Source organism: Orycteropus afer, unplaced genomic scaffold, assembly GCF_000298275.1.
Source record: "Orycteropus afer afer isolate SDZICR_OR568_19922 unplaced genomic scaffold, OryAfe1.0 scaffold00039, whole genome shotgun sequence".
Classification (NCBI taxonomy): Eukaryota; Metazoa; Chordata; class Mammalia; order Tubulidentata; family Orycteropodidae; genus Orycteropus; species Orycteropus afer.
Window position 1 is genome coordinate 12,133,466 of NW_006921626.1, and position 19,582 is coordinate 12,153,047.

Below are 19,582 nucleotides of genomic sequence, written 5' to 3' on the forward strand. Positions count from 1 at the left end.
TTGAACCTCTGGAAGTTCTCTGTCAATATACTGTTGCAAACGTTTCTGAATTCTCTTCAGTAAGATCTTACTTGCGTGCGATATTAATGATATTGTTCTATAATTTCCACATTCTGTGGGATCACCTAAATGATAGGTATGCATTTACTGCTGTCTTGCGTGTTTTTTGTTGTGGTGCTAATGATTTCTTTGTTCTGAATATTTTCTGAATTTTTTCTGTGCTGAGTTTATTTTGTCATCAAGTTTTTTTTTTTTAATCAAGTTTTTTCTTTATTATTGTTGATTTTCTGTTTACTAAGTCCTTGTGATTTTCTTCTTTCTTTTGGTTTGAAGGCTTATTAATTTTCTTTGTGATCACTCTGTAGCAAATTATTATCTCCCTCAGTTTGGAAAGGTCTGTTCTATATTTATATCATCCTGACTTCCTTTCTTTGTGGAAATCTTGTAATTATGCCATTTGTACCTTCTATTTGTTTTATAGTTGGTATTGTTTACAGATTGAATCTGTTCTCCATTTTGTAAGCTTACTTTAGATTTGAGAATTTTTTCCCTGGGTTGGTTTCTGGTTGGTGTTATCACTTATTAATCTTTAGTTGTTGTTTTCCATTATTGCTTTTCTGTTGGAAGGGCTACCTTTAACATTTTTTATAGGGTTGGTCTGGTTTTTACAAATTCTCTTATTTTTAGCTTGTCTGGAAATATCCTAATTTCACCACCTGTTCTGGTTACCTAGTGCTGCTCTGACAAGAATATACCACAAATGGGATGGCCTTAGCAAACAGGAGTTTATTCTTACAATTTGGAGGTTTTAAGTCCAAGTTCAAGTGCCAGCCTCTAAAGCCTGGGTGAAAGCCCCTTCACCTTGGGGTCCAGCTCTGTCTCCTGTTCCTGGCCCTCTGAAGATAGAGGTGTTTCTTCACTCAGACAGCTGCTGGCTGCTGAGGCTGAGAAGCCCCAAGGTTGACAAGTAAAAGGCACAGTCCTGATGTTACCAAACCACATGACAGGCCATTAACTTAAGTCCATTGTAAGTCCCAAGGTCAGCAGAGCATGGCAGGCTGCTGAGCAAAGACACAGCTATGTGTAGGATCCAAGAGTTCCATAGGCTAAAGACCATTCCCAAAGACTTCTCCTTACATACAGGAAGCAGACCACATTCCAAAGGCAGCTACTCAGCCATTTGTGGTAGATCCCATGATGGAGTGGATTACCAGTCTCATCATGTGGAATACTACCACCAGCTGCCCAGCCACTCAACCAAGCTCAGCCAAGTTGCTGGATATGTAATTCTTGGTCGGCAATTTTTTTTCTTTCAAAGTTTTATATGTCATCCCACTGCCTACATGGTTTCTGCCAAGAAATCTGAGCTTAGTCTTAATTGGTTGCCCGTTGTAGGTAACATTTCATTTTTCCTGATCTGCTCTTGAAATTCTTTCTTTGTCTTTGGTTTGGAAAGTTTGATTATGATGTCTTGGTGACTTTCTTTTGTGTTCTATTCTGTAGAGGATTTGTTGAGCTTATGGGTGGATATCATTTCTTCTTTCATAATATTGGGAAGTTTTCTGCAAACAAGTCTGAAACAATTTTTACAGGATTTTTTTTGTTTGTTTGTTTCCTCTTGTTCTGGAATTCCAGTCAGGTATATGTTGTGTCTTTTGATATCCTTCTATATAACACTTAAGTTTTCTTCATTTCTCTTCATTCTTTTTTTTTTTATTTTTTTCTTATACAAGCTGGTGTCAAGGGATTTGTCTTCTAGCTGGCATATGCATTCTTCAGCCAGTTCAACTATATTCTTCTGTCCTTCCAATGTGTTATCTATCTCCATAACTTTAGTGTTCATCTTCTTGATATGATTTCTAATTATCTATTTATTTTGTCATATTGTTCTTACATGATTTTACTGAATTCATAAAAGGTATTGTCTGTCTTTTCCTTACTTCTGTTCATGGTTTCCTTGAGCTCTCGGAAGGTTTTGCACACACACACACACACACATACACGTGTGTGTGTGTATACACATATATGCTTTTGAATTCCTTATCAAGTAGTTCTATTATCTATTCTTCTTCAGAGAGATTTCCTAGTTCTTTAATTTGGTCACTTGCTTCCACTATCTTGTCTTGTTTCTTTGTTTGAATTGAAATTGTCTGCGCCTCTGAGACATTTTGAATTTGTTATTTTCATTTGTTGATTTTGTGTTGGTTTATTTCACAATGGCTTTTTGTTTGGCTTTGTTTATATGTATCTGGATGAGTGGGGCAGATGTGCTTCTTAACTTTGTAGGACTGGAGCACTCCCCAGCTGTCTCCAGATTGGTGGTATAAGTGGTGAGAATGTGGATGCAGTTCTCTGTTTGACATGAAGAGGAGCTACAGTTAGGATGAGCACGTGTTGTCCACTGTCTGTCATTGATCCAATGGTGTAGGAGCTGATATTGGTGCTCATCCATTGAGTGAGGTGGTTGGTGCAGTTAATCCAAGATCAGCAGGCGACATGGCAGGCCAAGACTTGGCCAAATGCAGAGTCCAGATTAATGACTGACTAGTGGAGATTTAATGTTCTCCTCCTGTTGGATGGGGCAATAAGAAAAAAAGAAAAGAAAAGAAAAACAAAGAGAAGAGGAAGAGAAGGAAAAGAAAAAAAGAATTAAAATAAAAGATAAAAAATACAGAAAAAGAAAGGAGGTGGTCAGGCTAAAAGATTGGCAGAAATGTAAGAAGATGAGGAGGAAGAGGGAGAAATAAACAGATTAAAAGGGAGAAAATTGGGGAAGAGGTAAGGAGAGACATAAGGAAACTGAGGAAGAGGGACTTTCGTAATCGTGGTCAGCTGCAGCCCTGGGAGTAGGCAGATATAGTGGAAATCACTGATCTACCAGAGTGTATGCCTATGGAAGTGAAAGGAGCCTGGCTTGCATGGGCATCTCCAATAGAGAAGGCTGCAAGTGTTTACTTCTTGTGCTCAGTGAGAAAAGGATCAGCCAGTGATCTAAGCACAGAACGGATAGCTGCAGCCTGTGGTTCTGTCTATTTGGAGGAGGTTGCTGTGGGTGCCTATGGGACTTCCTTGGCCACCAGCTTGATGGTGGTGGGAAGAGCCCCTATTTGTGTGGAAGCTGTACTTTTTGGAGTGGAGACTGTGCCTCACCAGTCATGAGTCTTTGCCATGGGTCTCACACCCTTCTGGGGACACACACCATTTATCCAGCTTCTGCCTGGACTCTAGTGAAAGACCACCTTGATACTATCTTCTCTAACTGACCCAACACAGGACATTCCATTCACAGAAGTGGAAGGTGCCTGATGTGAGTGGACCCCCTCAAGAGAGGAGGCTGAAGAAGTGTGCCACTTGTGTTCATTGTGAAAAATTCTCATAGTCCTTTAGGCACCTGGTGATTTTCAGCCCCTGACTCAGTCTGTTAGAGATGAAGGTGTTCAGCACTTGGGATTGGTGAGGGCATGGCTTCTCTAGTCACTGGATCTGTGGCTGTGAAAAGAGTATTTACACCTATGAGCAGGGAAAAGGTATATTTGTTAGAGAGCATATCCCTCCTATTTCAATTCCCTGGCATGACTGTGGCACCCTTCCATGTACATACAGCCCCTTATCCACCACTTGCCCAGATTCGATTTAGCAAGAGATTGTCCTGAGCCATTTCTTCAACCTCTCCAACTCAGGCCTTTTACCAGCCCCAAATTGGCTTCTTCCAGTGAGTGAGTTATTTGGTTCCCTTTCTCACTGCCTTGTCTCTCTGTGGCCGTCTGTGCCACTGTAACTGATCCATTTCCCTACATTTTCCTCTCCCAGCTCCCACACATCTATTGCTCACTTGAATTCCTCCCAATCTGTATGTGCTGTGCTGTTATAACAGTGCAGATTCTGTGATTTTATTTTTTTTTTCTTTCCTTCTTATCTGTGTCTGATGCCTCTACTCAAAATGTCCATGTTTTGGCTGGTCCCAGCCTCTTCTCTCTCCCTAGTCACTAACCTCATTCTGTTTCCCTTTCCAATCACCCCTCAATCTAATTCTTTATCTTCCCATTTGATGCTTAGAATTCTGTTGTTGTTGTTGTGTGCTTAGAAGTCTAGGATCATTATTTATATCTGTTTCACTGGTTTTTCTGGGTCTCTGTTGTAAAGGGATTGGGCAGAGTGTGTTACCAGGGCACCATCTTGTCCTTCTCCCTCAATATGTGTATGTTGTTGTCGTTATGCACCGTCGAGTCGGACTCGATTCAGCAACCCCTCCTTGGGTTTCCAAGGCAGTATCACTGCAGAAGTAGATTGTCCCATCTTCCTTCCAAGGAGTGGCTGGGGGGTTTGGTTTTTTTTTTTTTTTTTTTTTTTTTAACCTTTTTATTGTGATTAGGTGAAAGTTTACAGAGTAAATTAGTTTTCCATTCAACAGTTCATACACATTCTGTTTTTTGACATTGATTACAATCCCCATAGTGTAATAGCACTCTTCCTATGTCTTCCCTGGGGTTACATTTCCCTTTGTCCTTCTTTCCTATCCATTCCTGCCTTCTGAGCTTTATCTCTGGGTAAATGTTGCCCTTTTGAATTCTTAGAGTTGATTGTTCTAAGGAGTATGTACCTCCCTGGTGTTTTTGTTCACCTCACAGGTCTGTCTATTGTTTGACTGAAAGTTGAGCCATGGAGGTGAGTTTAGTTTTGGGTTTAAAGGGTGACTAAGAGTCACAGTCTTGGGCCCCACAGTGTCTATCAGATGAGCAAGACTTGTATTTTCTATTAGTATTTTGAGTTTAGTTCCACGTTTTTCTCCCACTCTCTTCAAATCTCCAATTGTGATCCTTTTCAGAGTAATTTGTAGTGGTAGCCAGGCATCATCTGCTTCTTCTGATCTCAGGGTCATGAAGGCTGAGGTTCATGTGGCCCACTAGTCTCTTGTTCTATTTGTTTGCATAACAGATATGGAGAGCTTGCGAGCTTTTAAGACTCCAGTCACTACTCATCAAAGTAAGATGTAGAACAATGTCTTTGTGGACTATGTTATGCCAGTTGACAGTGTGACAAACTGAAAGATGAGTAGTGGAATAGGGAAGAATGCCGAAGAGTTGATGCATTTCAATTGTGGTATTAGCAAAGAATATTGAATATATCATGGACTGCCAGAAGAACAGGCAAATCTGTCTTAGAAGAAGTACAGCCAGAATGCTCCTTAGAAGCAAAAATGACCAGACTTCATCTCTCAAACTTTGGTCACGTTGTCACAAAGGATCAGTCCCTGGAGAAGTATATCATTCTTGGTGAGTTACAGAGTCAGCAAAAAAAAAAGGGGAAGCCCCTCGATGAGATGGATTGACTAGAAGCAAAAGTGGCCAGACTTCATTTCTCAAACTTTGGTCATGTTGTCACAAAGGATCAGTCCCTGGAGGAGTATATCATGCTTGGTGAATTACAGAGTCAGCAAAAAAGGGGAAGACCTTCAATGAGATGGACTGACACAGTGGCTGCAAGGATGGGCTCAAACAAAGCAGTGATTGTGGGGATGGTACAGGACCACGCAGGTTTCATTCTGTTGTTCATGGTGTAGCTATGAGTTGGAACCAACTCAATGGCACCTAACAACAATAACATACTTAGTGTTTTGGTTCCCTAGTGCTGCTATAACAGAAATGCCACAAGTGGATAGCTTTAACAATGGGAATTTACTCTCTTATAGTTTAGGAGACTAGAAGTCTGAGTTATAAATGCTGGCTCTACAGGCTGGAGGAAGGCATCTTGACCTTGGGCTTCAGCTCTACATCTTACTGAAGGCTCACTGGAAGTGGAGGCTTTTTCTGATTTGTGCAGTTGCTGGCTGCTGCGGCTGACAAACCCAAGATCAACAGGTAAAATGGCACAATCCCAAAACTGGAAGGCAACACAGCAGACCACCAGTTCAAGTCCAGGAACAATCCAAGATCAGCAGGCGACATGGCAGGCCAAGACTTGGCCAAATGCAGAGTCCAGATGTGCCAAAAGCTAGCAACTTTTATCAAAGCATCTCCTTATATACTGGAAGCAGGTCATAACCCAAATCATAACCCAAAGATAGCTAATTAGCTGCTCATAGCAGAATCCACCATGGAGTTGATTACAGTCTCATCATAGGGAATAATTACATCCAGCTACCTAGCCACTCAAAATCTGACACATAACCTTAACTACCAACAGTTAGTTATTTTCCCTTCCCTCCTCTCTCATCCCTGATAACCACCAAAGAATGTTTGTTTCCATGTGTAAACTTTTCCTTGACCTTTTATAATATGGACTCTTGCAGTATTTGTATATTTTTTATTGACTTATTTCACTCAGTGTAATATCTTCCAAGGTGATCTACATTATGAGGTGTTTTGCAGATTCTTCATTACTCTTTAATGATGTATTCCATTGAATGGTATGCACCATAGTTTGGTTTGGTTATCCATATATTTGTGGATGGTACTTAGGTTGTTTCCATCTCTTTGCTATTGTTTATAGTGCTGTGATGAGCATGATTGTACATATATTCATGTCCCAGCTCTGACTCCTAGTAGTGGGATTGCTGGATCGAATAATATTTCTATTGCCAACTTTTTAAGGAAATACCATACTGTTTTCCACAGTGATTGCTCCCCCAAACAGTGAATGAGAGTTCCAATCTGTCCACATCCTCACTAGCATTTGTTAATTTCTGTCTTACTGAACTTTGCTCTTATTGCTGAGGTGAGATGATATCTCATTGCTCTTTTGATTTGCATATCTCTAATGGCTAACGATTGTGAGCATTTCTTCATGTGTTTGTTGGGTGCCTGAATATCTTCTTGGGTGAAGTATCTGTTCAATTGCTCTGCCCATTTTTTAATTTGTTTGTCTTTTTCATGTTGTGGTGTTGAAGTTGTCTACAAATTTTAGGTATAAGTCACTTGCCAGATGTGTTGTTGCCAAATATTTTTTCCAAATCTGTAGGTTCTCTTTTGAAGTCTTTTGATGCATATAAGTATTTAATTTTAAGAATGTCCCAATCATCTAGTTCCTCTTCTGCAATTTGTGCCTTTTGGGTTATGCTTTATAGTCTATTTATATAATAAATTAGGGCCCCTAGGTTTGCCCCCATATTTTCTTTTATGACATTTATACTTTTAGATTTTACATTTAAGTCTTTCATCCATCTTTAATCTGTTATTGTATATGGTGTGAGAAATGGATCTTGTTTCATTTTTCTGCCAATAGATATCCACTTTTGTCAATGCCATTTGTTAAAGAGACTCTCTCTTTCCCATTTAATTAGTGTTGGCCCTTGGTCAGAGATCAGCTGACCCTAGGCTGATGCATCTATTTCTGGATTTTTAATTTGGTTCCATTTGTCTATGTCTCTATTGTTGTACAAATACCAGGTTGTTTTGACTACTGTGGCTGTATAATAGGTTTTGAGATCAGGGAATGTGAAACCTCCTACTTTGTTCTTCTTCAGTAATGCTTTGTTTATCCGAGATTTCTTTCCTTCCCATATAAAATTTAGTGACTGATTTTTCCATGTCCTTAAAAAATATTGATGAAATTTAGATCAGGATTGCTTTGAATCTATAAATTGCTTTGGGTAGTATTAACATTTTCACGATATTCAGTCTTCCTGTGCATGAATATGGCATATTATAGTTTCTTATAGTATTGTATTATAGTTTTCTTTGAACAGGTTTTTGTGTTCCTGGCAAGGTTTATTCCTAAGTATCTTATTTTTTTGTTAGCTATTTTAAATGCTATTTTTTTCTTCATTTCCTTTTCAGATACTTCTTTGTTGATGTAGAGGAATGTGACTGATTTTTTTATATTGGTCTTGTACCCTACCACTTTGCTGGATCTTCAATTAGTTCCAGTAGTTTTCTTGCTGAGTCTATGGGATCTTCTACGTACAGGTTCATATCAACTGCAAGTAGGGATAGTTTTATTTCTCCCTTACTGATTTGGGTACCTTTTATTTCTCTTTCTTGCATTATTGCCCTGGCCAGGAATTCTGATACAGTGTTGAATAGGAGTGTTGATTGAGAGCATTCTTTCCCATTCACAAGGGGAAAATTTTCATTCTATTTCCATCGAGAATAATGTTGGCCACTGGTTTTCCATATATGAAAAAAAATGAGGAATTTTTGTTCTTTTTCAATTTTTTCTACTAGTTTTTATCAGGAATGGGTGTTGGATTTTCTCAAATGTCTTTTCTGCATTGACTAATATGATCATGTGGTTCTTTTTCTTTGCTTTATTTATGTAGTGAATTACGTCAATTGTTTTTCTAATGTTGAGCCATCCTTGCATACATGGTATGAATCCCGCTTGGTCATAATGCATTATTTTATTGATATGTTGTTGAATTCTGTTGGCTAGGATTTTGTTGAAGATTTTTACATCTATATACATGAGGGATATTGGTCTATAATTTTCTTTTTTAAGTGGTATCTTTGCCTGGTTTTGGTATTAAGCTTATGCTTATTTCATAAAATGATTTTGGCGGTATTCTATCCTTTCCTATGTTCTGTATATTTGAGTAGGGTTGATATCAGCTCTTCTCTGAAAGTTTGGTAGAATTCTCCAGTGAAGCTGTCTTGGCCAGGACTTTTTGTTGTTGTTGTTAGAAGTTTCTTTTGTTAAGGGTCTGTTCAAATTTTCTATCTCAGTCTTTTCTTTTTTCTTTCTCTTTCTTTCTTTCTTCTTTTGATAGGTCATGTGTTTCTAGAAATTTGTCCATTTTCTTATAGGTTTTCAAATTTCTTGAAGTACAGTTCTCCATGATATTCTATTATTCTCATTATTTCACTTAGTTCTGTTGTGACATCACTCACTTTATTTCTTATTTGTGTTATATGCATCTTCTCATTCTTTCCCTTAGTTAAATTTGCCAGTGGCTTGTCAATTTTGTTAATCTTTTCAAACGACCAACTTCTTGTCTTCTTGATTCTTTCTATTGTTTCTCTGTTTTATTTATTTATGATTTAATTTTTGTTATTTCCTTTATTCTGAAGACTGAAGGCTTCTTTTGTTGCTCATTTTCTAATTGTTGGAGTTTTGGGGTTAAGGTGTTGATTTTGGTTCTTTCCTCTTTTTGGTATCAGGGTTATGCTTACTTCATAAAATGATTTTTCATCTATTCCTATAAATGTGTGCATCTGTTCCTATAAATTGACCCTGAGTACTGCTTTTGCTGTGTCCCAAAGGTTTTAATATGTTGTGTTTTCATTATCATTTGTTTCTGGGAATTTTTTATTTTACCTTTTATTTCTTCCATTACTCAGTAGTTTTTGAACAGGGCAGGGTGTTTTTCAGTGTCTATGTATTTGGTATTTTTCTCCCTGATCTTCCTATTATTGATTTCTAATTTTATAGTGTTTTGATCCAAGAAGATTTTTAATATTTCCATGTTTTAAAATTTTTGAGACTTGATTAGTGGCCTAACATATGAGCTATTTGGGAGTTTGATCCATGTGCACTGTAACAGAATGTGTATTGAATTTTTATTTGGTGGAGTGTTCTGTATATGTCTACAAGGTCAAGTTGTTTGATTGTGTTGTTGAGATCTTATGTATCCTTGTTGAGTTTCTTTCTAGTTGGTCTGTCCTTCATCAAAAATGGTGTGTTAACATCTCCTAATACTATTCTGGAATTGTCTATTTCTCTTTGCAGTTCTATTAATGTTTGCTTTATGTGTCTTGGGGCTTTTTCATTGGGTGCATGGATGTTTATTACAGTTATGTCTGCTTGTTGGATTGAACCTTTTATCATTATATAATGTCCTTCCTTATGCTAGTTTTTGCTTTGAAGTCTACTTTATCAGGAATTAACATTGCCAATCCTACTATTTGTTTGCTATTAGCTTGATATATACTTTTCTATCCTTTGATTTTATTTCTATTTTTGTGTCTAAGGTGAGTCTTTTGTAGGCACCATATTCATGGGTCCCCTTTCCTTATCCATTCTGCCACTCTCTTTCTCTTAAATAACACATTTAATAAACTCATGTTCTTTGTAATTAATGATAAGTATGAATTTAGTACTCTCATTCTTTTGTGTTTTTTGTTGTGGTGTTGATGGTTTCTTGTTCTGAATATTTTCCTGTGCTGAGTTCACTTTGTTATCAAATTTTCTTTTCTTTTCCTTTGTTGATTTTGTGTGTACTAAGTCCTTATGGGAGTTCTGGCGGTGTAGTGCCTAAGGCATTTGACTGCTAACCAGAAGGTTGGTGGTTCAAACCCACCAGCCACTCCTCAGAAGGAAAACTGGGCAATCTATTTCCGCAGTGATACTTCCTCAGAAACCCAAGGAGGGGTCACTATGAGTCAAATATGACTTGACGGCAGTGAGTTTTTGTTTTTTAAAGTCCTTATGATTTTTTTGTTTTCACTAGAAAGCTTATTAATTTTCCTTGTAGTTGTCCTGTAGTTAATTTTTATCTTCCTAAGTTTGAAACAGTCTATTGCATATTGATATTGTCCTGACTTCCTCTCCATTTGAAAGTTCTATAAATATACCATTTATTTCATCTTTTTTTCTTTGTAATTGTTGTCTTTTACAGATTGAGCCCCTCTAGTTCTCTATTTTGAACCTTGTAATTTTATTTTAATTTTGAGAGTTCTATTTCTGGGTTGGTTTCTTGGTGATGTTGTCATGTGTCTTAATCTTAGGTTGTTGTCTTCTATTATTGGTTTTCTATTCACAGGACTACCTTTAGTAATTCTGGTAAGGTTGGTGTTTTTTTTTGGGGGGGGGCATGGTTTAGGTGAAAGTTTACAGGGCAGATTCATTTTCTGTACAACAGTTCATACACTTTTTGTTTCATGACATTGATTGCAATCCCCACAATGTAACAGTCCTATTCCTAATTCTTACCTGAGTATGCCTTTTCCCTATCCTTCTTTCCCTTGTATTCCTGCCCTCTGAGCTATCTCCCTGTGCAAAATGCCCTTCAGATCGCCCATGATTGATTGTTCTAAGCAGTGTACCTACTGGTGTAAATGTTCACCCTATATGCCTGTCTACTGGTTGACTGAAAGCCACAAGAGTGAGTTCAATTCCAGGCCCAAAGAGTGACTAGAGGCCATAGTCTCAAGGGTTTCATTAGTCTCTATTAGAGTAGTAAGTCTGATCTTTTTTATGATTTTGAGCTTTGTTCAACATTTTTCTCCCACTCTATCCAGGATCTCCTATTTTGATCTCTTTCTGAGTGACTGACAGGGTAGCACACACTATCTAGTTCTTCTGGTCTCAGGGTCATGTAGGCTGAGGTTTGCATGGTCCACTACTCCCTTGGACTAATTGTTTCCATGAGTCTTTGGCTTTTGCATTCTTCTTTGCTCTAGACAATGAGACCAATTGCTGCATCTTAGATGGTGTTTTTGGTTACCTCTGTGCTGCTCTAACAGAAAATACCACAAATGGTATGGCTTTAATAAACAGGAGTTTATTCTTACAATTCAGAAGCTTTAAGTCTGAGTTCAAAGTGCCAGGCTCTAGGAGTTGGGTGAGAACCCCTCATCCTTGGGCTTCAGCTCTGCCTCCTGCTCCCAGCCCACTGAAGCTGGAGGCTTTTCTTCACTCAACCCCTGGATACTGAGACTGACAAACCCAAGGTCTACAAGTAACAAGGCAAAGTCTTGATATTACCAAACCACATGGCAAGCCATTGATTAAGTCCCTTAAAAGTCCCAAGACTGGCAGAACATGGCAAGCTGCTGAACAACTACTCAGCTTCATGCAGGGTTCAAGCATGCTGTAAGCTGGCGATCATTCCCAAAGCTGCTTCTTATATATAGATAGCAGACCACATCCCTAAAACAGCTACTCAGCTGTTTGTGGTTGATCCCACCATGGAGTTGATTGCCAGTCTCATCATGGAAAATAACTACCACCAGGAAAATAATTACCACCAGCTTCCCAGCCACTCAACCAGGCCCAGACAAGTTGACATACAACCTTAACTACCACAGATGGCCTCTTGCAAGTTTTAGGACCCCAGTCACTACTTACCAAAGTAGGACATAGAACAATGTTTTTGTGTAGAATGTTATGCCAATTGAGCTTAACATCCAGTGACCATGGTCCTGAACCTACATGCTGAACAACTCTCTCCCTCAGGGTGTTTGGCTGTGGCTAAGAAGTTATCATAACTTTGTCCCTTATTAGCTCTATTATATGTGGACATATTTATAACACATACAAATACATACGTAGAAATATCATCTGCCAGACTTATGCATGGTCATGGTATATTCCTTTTTCTCTAAATACCTGATCATGCAGCCTCTCTAACTATGTATTCACCCACAGATTAGTGTTTATTATTACTGATAATGCAGTATTGTGTGTATAGAAGTGTTTATATTTGTTGTTTGTACCTCTTGTGCACTTCTCTGTGTCTTCTTCTTCCTTAATGTTATTGTGTTGGTCACTTACTTTTGGCGTGTTACCTTTCCTTTCACCCAAATCAATACTTGTTTCTTACCTATATAGCAGTTTCCCCTCTCCTCACCTCCCACCCCTGGTAACCAACAAAGAAAGTTTCCTTCCATATGTAAACCTTTCCTTGACTTTTTACAATAGTGGACTAATACAATATTTGTCCTTTTGTGATTGACTTAATTCACTCAGCATAATGTCCTCCAAGTTTGTCCACACTATAAGGAGTTACATGGATTCTGCATTATTCTTTAGTGTTAGTCATAGAAATACTATGGTATTTCATTTTTGTGTATGTACCATAATTTGGTTATCCATTCTGCCATTGATGGGCACTTAGAATGATTCTATCTTTTTGCTATTGTGAATAGTGCTGTGATGAACATGGGTATGCATATATATGTTCATGTCTTGTCCCTGAGTTCTTCAGGATATGTACCTAGTAATGAGATTGCTGGATTAAATGGTATTTCTATTTCCAGCTTTTTAAGGAATTGCCATACCATTTTGCCACAGTGTTTGTATCATTTTACAGTCCCACAAGCAATGTATGATTGTCCCAATCTCTACACATCCTTGACAGCATTTGTTATTTTCTGTGTTGTTGAACTTTGCTGTAAGTGCTGGAGTGAGTTGGTATCTCCTTTTTGTTTTCATTTGCATTTCTCTTATGGCTAATGATCATGAACATTTTTTCATGAGTTTGTTGAATGGCTAAATGCCTTCTTTGGTGAAGTATTTGTTCATGTCTTCTGCCCATTTTTCAATTGGATTGTTTATCTTTTTGAAGTTAAGGTGTTAGAGTTTTCTGTAAATTTAGAGACAAGTCTCTTGTCAGATATGTCATGCCAAGTATTTTGTCCCAATTTGTAAGTTCTCTTTTTATTCTTTTGGAGAAGTCTTTTGAAGCCCATAAAATTTTAATTTTTAGAAGGTGGCAATCACCTAGTTTATCTTCTGCTGTTTGTGCATTTTAGGTTATGCTTGATAATCTATTTATGCTATAAATTAGGGCCTATAAGTTTGCCCCTGTTTTTTATAGTTTTAGGTTTCACATTTAAGTCTTTGATCCATCTGAAGTTAGTTTTTGTTTATGGTGTGAGGTATAGATTTTGTTTCATTTTTCTGCAAATGGAAAACCAATTTTGCCAGCACCATTTTGTAAAGAGACTATCTCTTCCCCATTTAATGGATTTCGACTCTTTGTCAAAGATCAGCTGACCATAGATGGATGGATCTATTTCTTCATTCTCAATTCTATTCCACTGGTCTATATGTCTGTTGTTGTACAAATACCAGGCAGTTTTGACTACTGCAGTTGTATTGTAGGTTTTGAGATCTGAGTGTGTAAGACCTCCTACTTTGTTCTTCTTCAGTAGTGCTTTCCTTATTTGAAGTCTCTTTACTTTCCATTTCAAAGTAGTGATTGGTAATTTAATTGGTAATTAGTGATGGCATCCCACATGAATCTTTGGCTTTCTTCATTTTATTTAGATCTTTTCTGACTGATCCCTTAACAAAAAGTATTGTGGTACTTGTTCCATTGATTCAATTCTACTTCCTGCCCATTCAATATGTTTTCTATTTCTGAAATTTTAGCATTAGTCTTCTAGATTTCTATTTGCTGTTTTTGTATTGTTTCTAATTTTTGTTTATTTTGTCAGTTTGTTTTTGTATTGTTTTTGTGAATTGTTTTAGAGTTATGTCTGTTTTCCTTAATTTTGTCAGTGTTTTCTCTTATCTCTCTCTCAATCCACTGAAAGTACCTAAATATAATTCTTTTAAATTTCCTATAAGGCAGTTCCAATACCACTTCTTCCTCAGGGAGGCTTTCTGGCTCCGTATCCTGGCCCCTTGTTTGTACTACTTTATCTTATCTCTTCATATGAACTTGGATGATCATTTTTCTCTGAGACATTGTGATGTTTTTGTATTTATATTTCTACTTAATTTGCTAGTTTGGTAGCACTTAGGCACTCACCACCTGTCTCCTGGTGGGTGTGATAGAGATTGAGAGTGTGTATACAGATTTCTGCTAGCTGTTCATAAGAAACAGTTGAGAGTGAGTTGGGCTGGTATTGGCCACCATCTATCACTGATCAGTTGGTGGAGAAGCAAGTGGTGGCCCTCACCAGGGGATGGGGCTGCAGGAGGTGAGGGTATGGTTGTGTGTGTGGGCCTGGTTACTGTCTCCCACACAGTTAGACAAAAATAAGTAAATAAATTAATTAAAAACAAGAGAAAAAAAAACACAAACCACATAAATAGAAAACAACAATCAGAAAGAAGGAAAGGAAGGTGGGAAGGCAGGAAGGAAGGAAGGGCAATAAATGAAAAGAAAAACTTGAAAAGACAAAGGGAAAAAAAACAATATTTGAAGAGAGGGAAATAAAAGAAAAGAGCAAAAGAAAAATAATAATTAAAAAAATGATAAAAATGCAAAAAAGAAAAACATAGGATGGTAAGAACCAAAAGACAAAAAGAAGAAAAAATGAAATGAGGAAAAAGAGGGGGATAAAGAACTAGAAAATAGAAAGAGGAAAAATTAAAAGAAAGGAAGAAAGGAGGAAGAATAAAAGAATAATTTTAAAACAAACAAATACAAAACTGGGTGGGGGGGAGTGCAGGCAGGGCACTCAAGGTCTGTCAGGACACCCAGACAAGGATGAAATTCCTGCCACTCTAGAAGGTGAGTGGAGGTGGAGAATGGCCACATCTCTATTCACCGAGAGGGTGTAGGGTACAACAGTAACAAAAGCAACATTGCATCTTGCTAGTCATCAGCCTCCATTGCAGGTGCCTGTGCTGCCCTCGACAAGTGGAGCCTGTTCTCAGGTCGCTGCCCCAATCTGAACACCACTTGCAAATACTGAAAATGGCCGCACTCTTAGGATAGCCAACAGTCCACAGCTCTGTTTGTCTCCTTATTCACTGTTTTCCTTCCTAGTTGTCAGCCACCAGTGCTGTGGTCAGGCAGTCAGTCCTCAGCAAGCAGAGCCAATTCTTAGGTTGTTGCTCAGATTGGAAAGCCACTTGTAAATATTTGAATTGGCTATGCTATCAGGACAGCCAACAGTCTCAGCTTTGTTTGTCTCCTTATTCACTGTTTTCATTCAAATTTTTCTACTAGTTGGTATTTAATCCACTTCTTTATCCTTTCTTTAAAAGCTCAGGATTCCTGAATTATATTCTGTATCTGTTTCAATTGGCTTATTGTTTCTTGTTACAGAGGATCTGTGTATCTTTCTATTTTGCCATCTTGACGGAAGTCCCAAGGTTGGTCTAGTGTTTACAGACTCCCTTAATTTCTGTTTATCTGCAAATGTCTTAATTGCACCATTGTATTTGAGGGACAGTTTTCCTGGATATATAATTCTTATTTGGCAATTTTTTCCTTTCAAGTTTTTATAAATGTCACCCCATGCCTAAACAGTTTCTGCTGAGAAATCTGAGCTTAGTCTTATTGGTTGCCCTTTGTAGGTAACATTTTGATTTTCCCAAACTACTCTCAAGATTCTTTCTTTGTCTTGGTTTTGGAAAGTATAATTTCATGATGTTGGAGAAGTTTTCTGCTAGCAAGTCTTCAACATTTTTCTCTGTGGTTTTTTTGTCTCCTCTTGTTCTGGAATTCTAATCAGGAGTATGTTATGTCTTTTGATATCATCCCATATAATGCTTCTTGTTGTTGATGTTGTTATGTGCCATCGAGTCATCTCTGAGTAGTGACCCCTCCTTAGGTCTCCAAGGTGTTTTCTTTATTTCTCTTCATACTCTTTTCTGATTTTTTCTCATATATGCTGGTGTCAAAGGATTTGTCTTCTAGCTGGGTTATGCATTCTTCAGCAAGTTTAATCCTATTCTTTTGTCCCTCTAATGTGTTATGTAGGAGCTCTGGTAGCGTAGTGCCTAAGGCACTTAACTGCTAACCAGAAGGCTGGCGGTTCAAATCCACCAGCTACTCCTCAGAAGGAAGATTGGACAATCTACTTCCGTAGTGATACTGCCTCGGAAACCCAAGGAGGGGTCGCTATGAGTCGGGTCCAACTTGTCGGTAAATAACAACAACAACAACAACGTGTTAGGTATGTATGTAATTTTAATGTTAATGTTCTGGATTTTTCCTTGCTATTTTTATATGAAGGTAGTCTGGTGGCATAGTAGGAAGCACATTTGGCTACTAACCAGAAGGTCGGCAGTTCAAATCCCACTACATAGGAGGAAGACAAGACAATGCACTTCCACAAAGGTTTATAGTGTTGGAAAGTTAATGGGGCTCACACTGAGTCAGAACCATCTCTGTGGCAGTGGGTTTGGTTTTTGTTTTTTGTATGATTTATAGCTGTCTATTTATTTTGTCATTTTCTCTTGGATTGTTTTCCTGAATTCTCCTAGGGTATTGTCTGCTTTTTCCTTGATTTTCTTTGTGGTTTCCTTGAGCTCTTGGAAGGATATATCTATATATAATCTTATTAAGTAGTTCTATTAATTGTTCTTCCTTGAGGAGGTTTCCTGTTCCTTATTTTGGTCACTTGCTGATGCTATTTTGTCCTGTTTGTTTGTTTGAATTGAAGTTGGCAGTTGTCTCTGAGATGCTTTGGAATTGCTTTTATTTGTTAATTAGATATTGGTTTGTTTCATGCTAATTTTTTATATTGCTTTGTTTTGGATAGGTGGGGCAGGCTTGCTTCTTTGGTGGCTAGTTTGGCGGCACTAGGACACTCCCTTCCTCTCCAGGTGTGTTGGCACAGGTCTTTTGTTTGTTGGTAATGAAGAGGAGCTGCTGGTAGGAAGAGCAGGTGATGTCCACTGTGTCATTGATCCAGTGATGCAGAAGTGGGTGGTGGCACTTGCTCATTGAGTGAAGTGGTAGGTGTTGTAGGTATAGAAGACTAGAAGAAATTAATGTTCACATCCCATTGGATAGGACAGGACCAAAAGAAGAAGAAAAGCTAAAAAATTGAGGTGGGTGAGAAGAAAAATGTGTAAAAATAAAAAAAGAAGAAGGAGGAGGAGGAGGAAATAAAATAAAAAGAAGAAAAGTGGATAAAAGAAATGGAAAAGGGAGAAAAATAAAAATTAGGAGAGATTGGTGCAATTATGGTCAGCTAGCAGCAATGATAGCAGGGAGCTGTGACATGATTCCTGAGAGCTTGTGCCCATGGAGGGGTGGGAGCCTGGCACTTGCTAGCAACTCCAACAGGGAGGCTGTGGTGATGTACATCTTGTGCTCAGTGGAAGAAAACCCTGTCAATGACACAAGTGCAGGGAGGAAGAGCCACAGTCACTAGCTCTGTCTGCTTGAGGTGTGGTGCAATCAGTGGCTGGGCTGCTGGTGTGAGGAGATGGTCCAAGGAATCAGGCAAAGAGGGGGCAGCCAGGGGTCATCCCTAGCCACCAGATTGGTGGTTTTGGAGGTAGAGAAAACACTTCTCTGGTCACAATTCACTGGTGTGGGACTGTTGAATTTCTGGGTGATTGGAGCTGATTAAGTAGCTCCTATCCAGATTGTGTATCAGGTGGGGTGCCAACTAGAGTCCAGTGTCTCCCAACCACCATCCCATAAGCCTTCCCCTTAGTGTGAGCCCTCAACCCAAAGGACTAGGGTTCACTATTAGTGAGCTGCTTCATCCCCCTTCACTGGCTTCCTCCTTGCTCTGTGGTTGCCTGTGTCACTGGAAATCTTGCCCATTTCCCTGAACTTTTCTGTTCTGGATCCCACGTGTATTTTGCTCACCTTGATTTCCTCCAAATCTGTCCGTGCTGTGTCTCTTTCTTAGTATATATTCCACGAAGTTGGTTTCTCCCTGCCTGTGTATGATTCTTTGTGTATCTCAAAATGGCCATGCTTTGTTGGGGCCCAGCTTCTTCTCTCTCCCCAGTCACTGTCATCACTCTGTCTCCCTTTTTAATAAGTGCTCTATCTAATTCTTTATCTTCTCATTTAATGCTCAGAGTTCCACGATCATTATCTGCATTTGTTTCACTTAGTTTTCCAAGGTCTCTGTTGTAGAGGGATTGGGCAGAATGTATCACAAGCATGTCATCATGTCTCTGCCTCTGGTAAAATCTTTTGACAAACTAAAATTTTTCCATTTTCATGAAGTCCCATTTATCTAGTTAGTCTTTTGCTGTTTGTGCTTTTGTTACTATAATAAGTGATCCAATAGTCCAAAGCTGAGCCTGATAGCATTGTCCCTGCATTTCCTTCTAAGAATTTTGTTTTAGTTTTCACATTTAGCTCTTCAATGTATTTTGAATTTGTTTTTGTATATTGTGTGAGGTGTGGATCCTGTTTCATTTTTCTGCATATAGAAATCCAATTTTCCCAATAAGATAAGGCACTTGACTGTAAAGTGGAAGGTCAACAGTTCAAACCCACCAGCTACTCCATGGAAGGAAGACAGGGCAATCTACTTCTGTAAAGATTTACAGCCTCAGAAAACCAGTGGAAGTTGCTATGAGTCAGAAATGACTCAATAGCAGTGAGTTTGGTTTTGGTTTGGATTTACTGAAGAGACCCTTCTTTCCCCATCAAATTGGGCTTAGCACACTTGTCAGTATCAGTTAACTATACCTGTATGGGTTTATTTCTGGATTCTTAATTCTATCCCATTTGTCTAGTGTCTATTTTTATAAGAGTATAGGCTGTTTTGATTGCTTTAACTGAATAATATGTTTTAAAGTCAGGAAGTGGAGTCTTCCTACTTTTTTCTTCTTTCAACATTCCTTTTGCTAGCCTCTCTTGCCATTCCATATAAATTTGCTTCTCATTTCCTTGATTTTAATTGAGAATTTGCATAAACCTGGTGGATCTTTGCCTACATGGCAATTTTAGGGATTATGGTGGGATGGTAATTGGGCAACCTAATTAGTCAGTATCGGCTTGACATCAACTGGTTTAATCAAACAAATAAAAAGAAAAGCAAGAGAAATTTTAGTCATATCAGTGTGTCTATAATCATCCAGTTTGTGATACACAAGAGAAGAAATTGAGTGCCTTATTCAAGAACTCTATTTATAGTTACAGATTAAATAATTCAGTGGCTATTTGTACTCTGGTGGTATAGTGCCTAAGGCATTTGACTACTAGCCAGGAGGCTAGTGGTTCAAACCCACCAGCCACTCCTTGGAAGGAAGATTGGGCAATCTA

The 19,582-nt window shown here is 38.4% G+C and overlaps 1 protein-coding gene across 1 annotated transcript in view; it reads left to right on the forward strand.

Moving 5' to 3' along the window:
- DNAH14 (dynein axonemal heavy chain 14) overlaps positions 1-19,582 on the forward strand; it is a 792,430-nt gene that overhangs the window by 483,090 nt on the left and 289,758 nt on the right. The gene's annotated exons all lie outside the window — the stretch shown is intronic.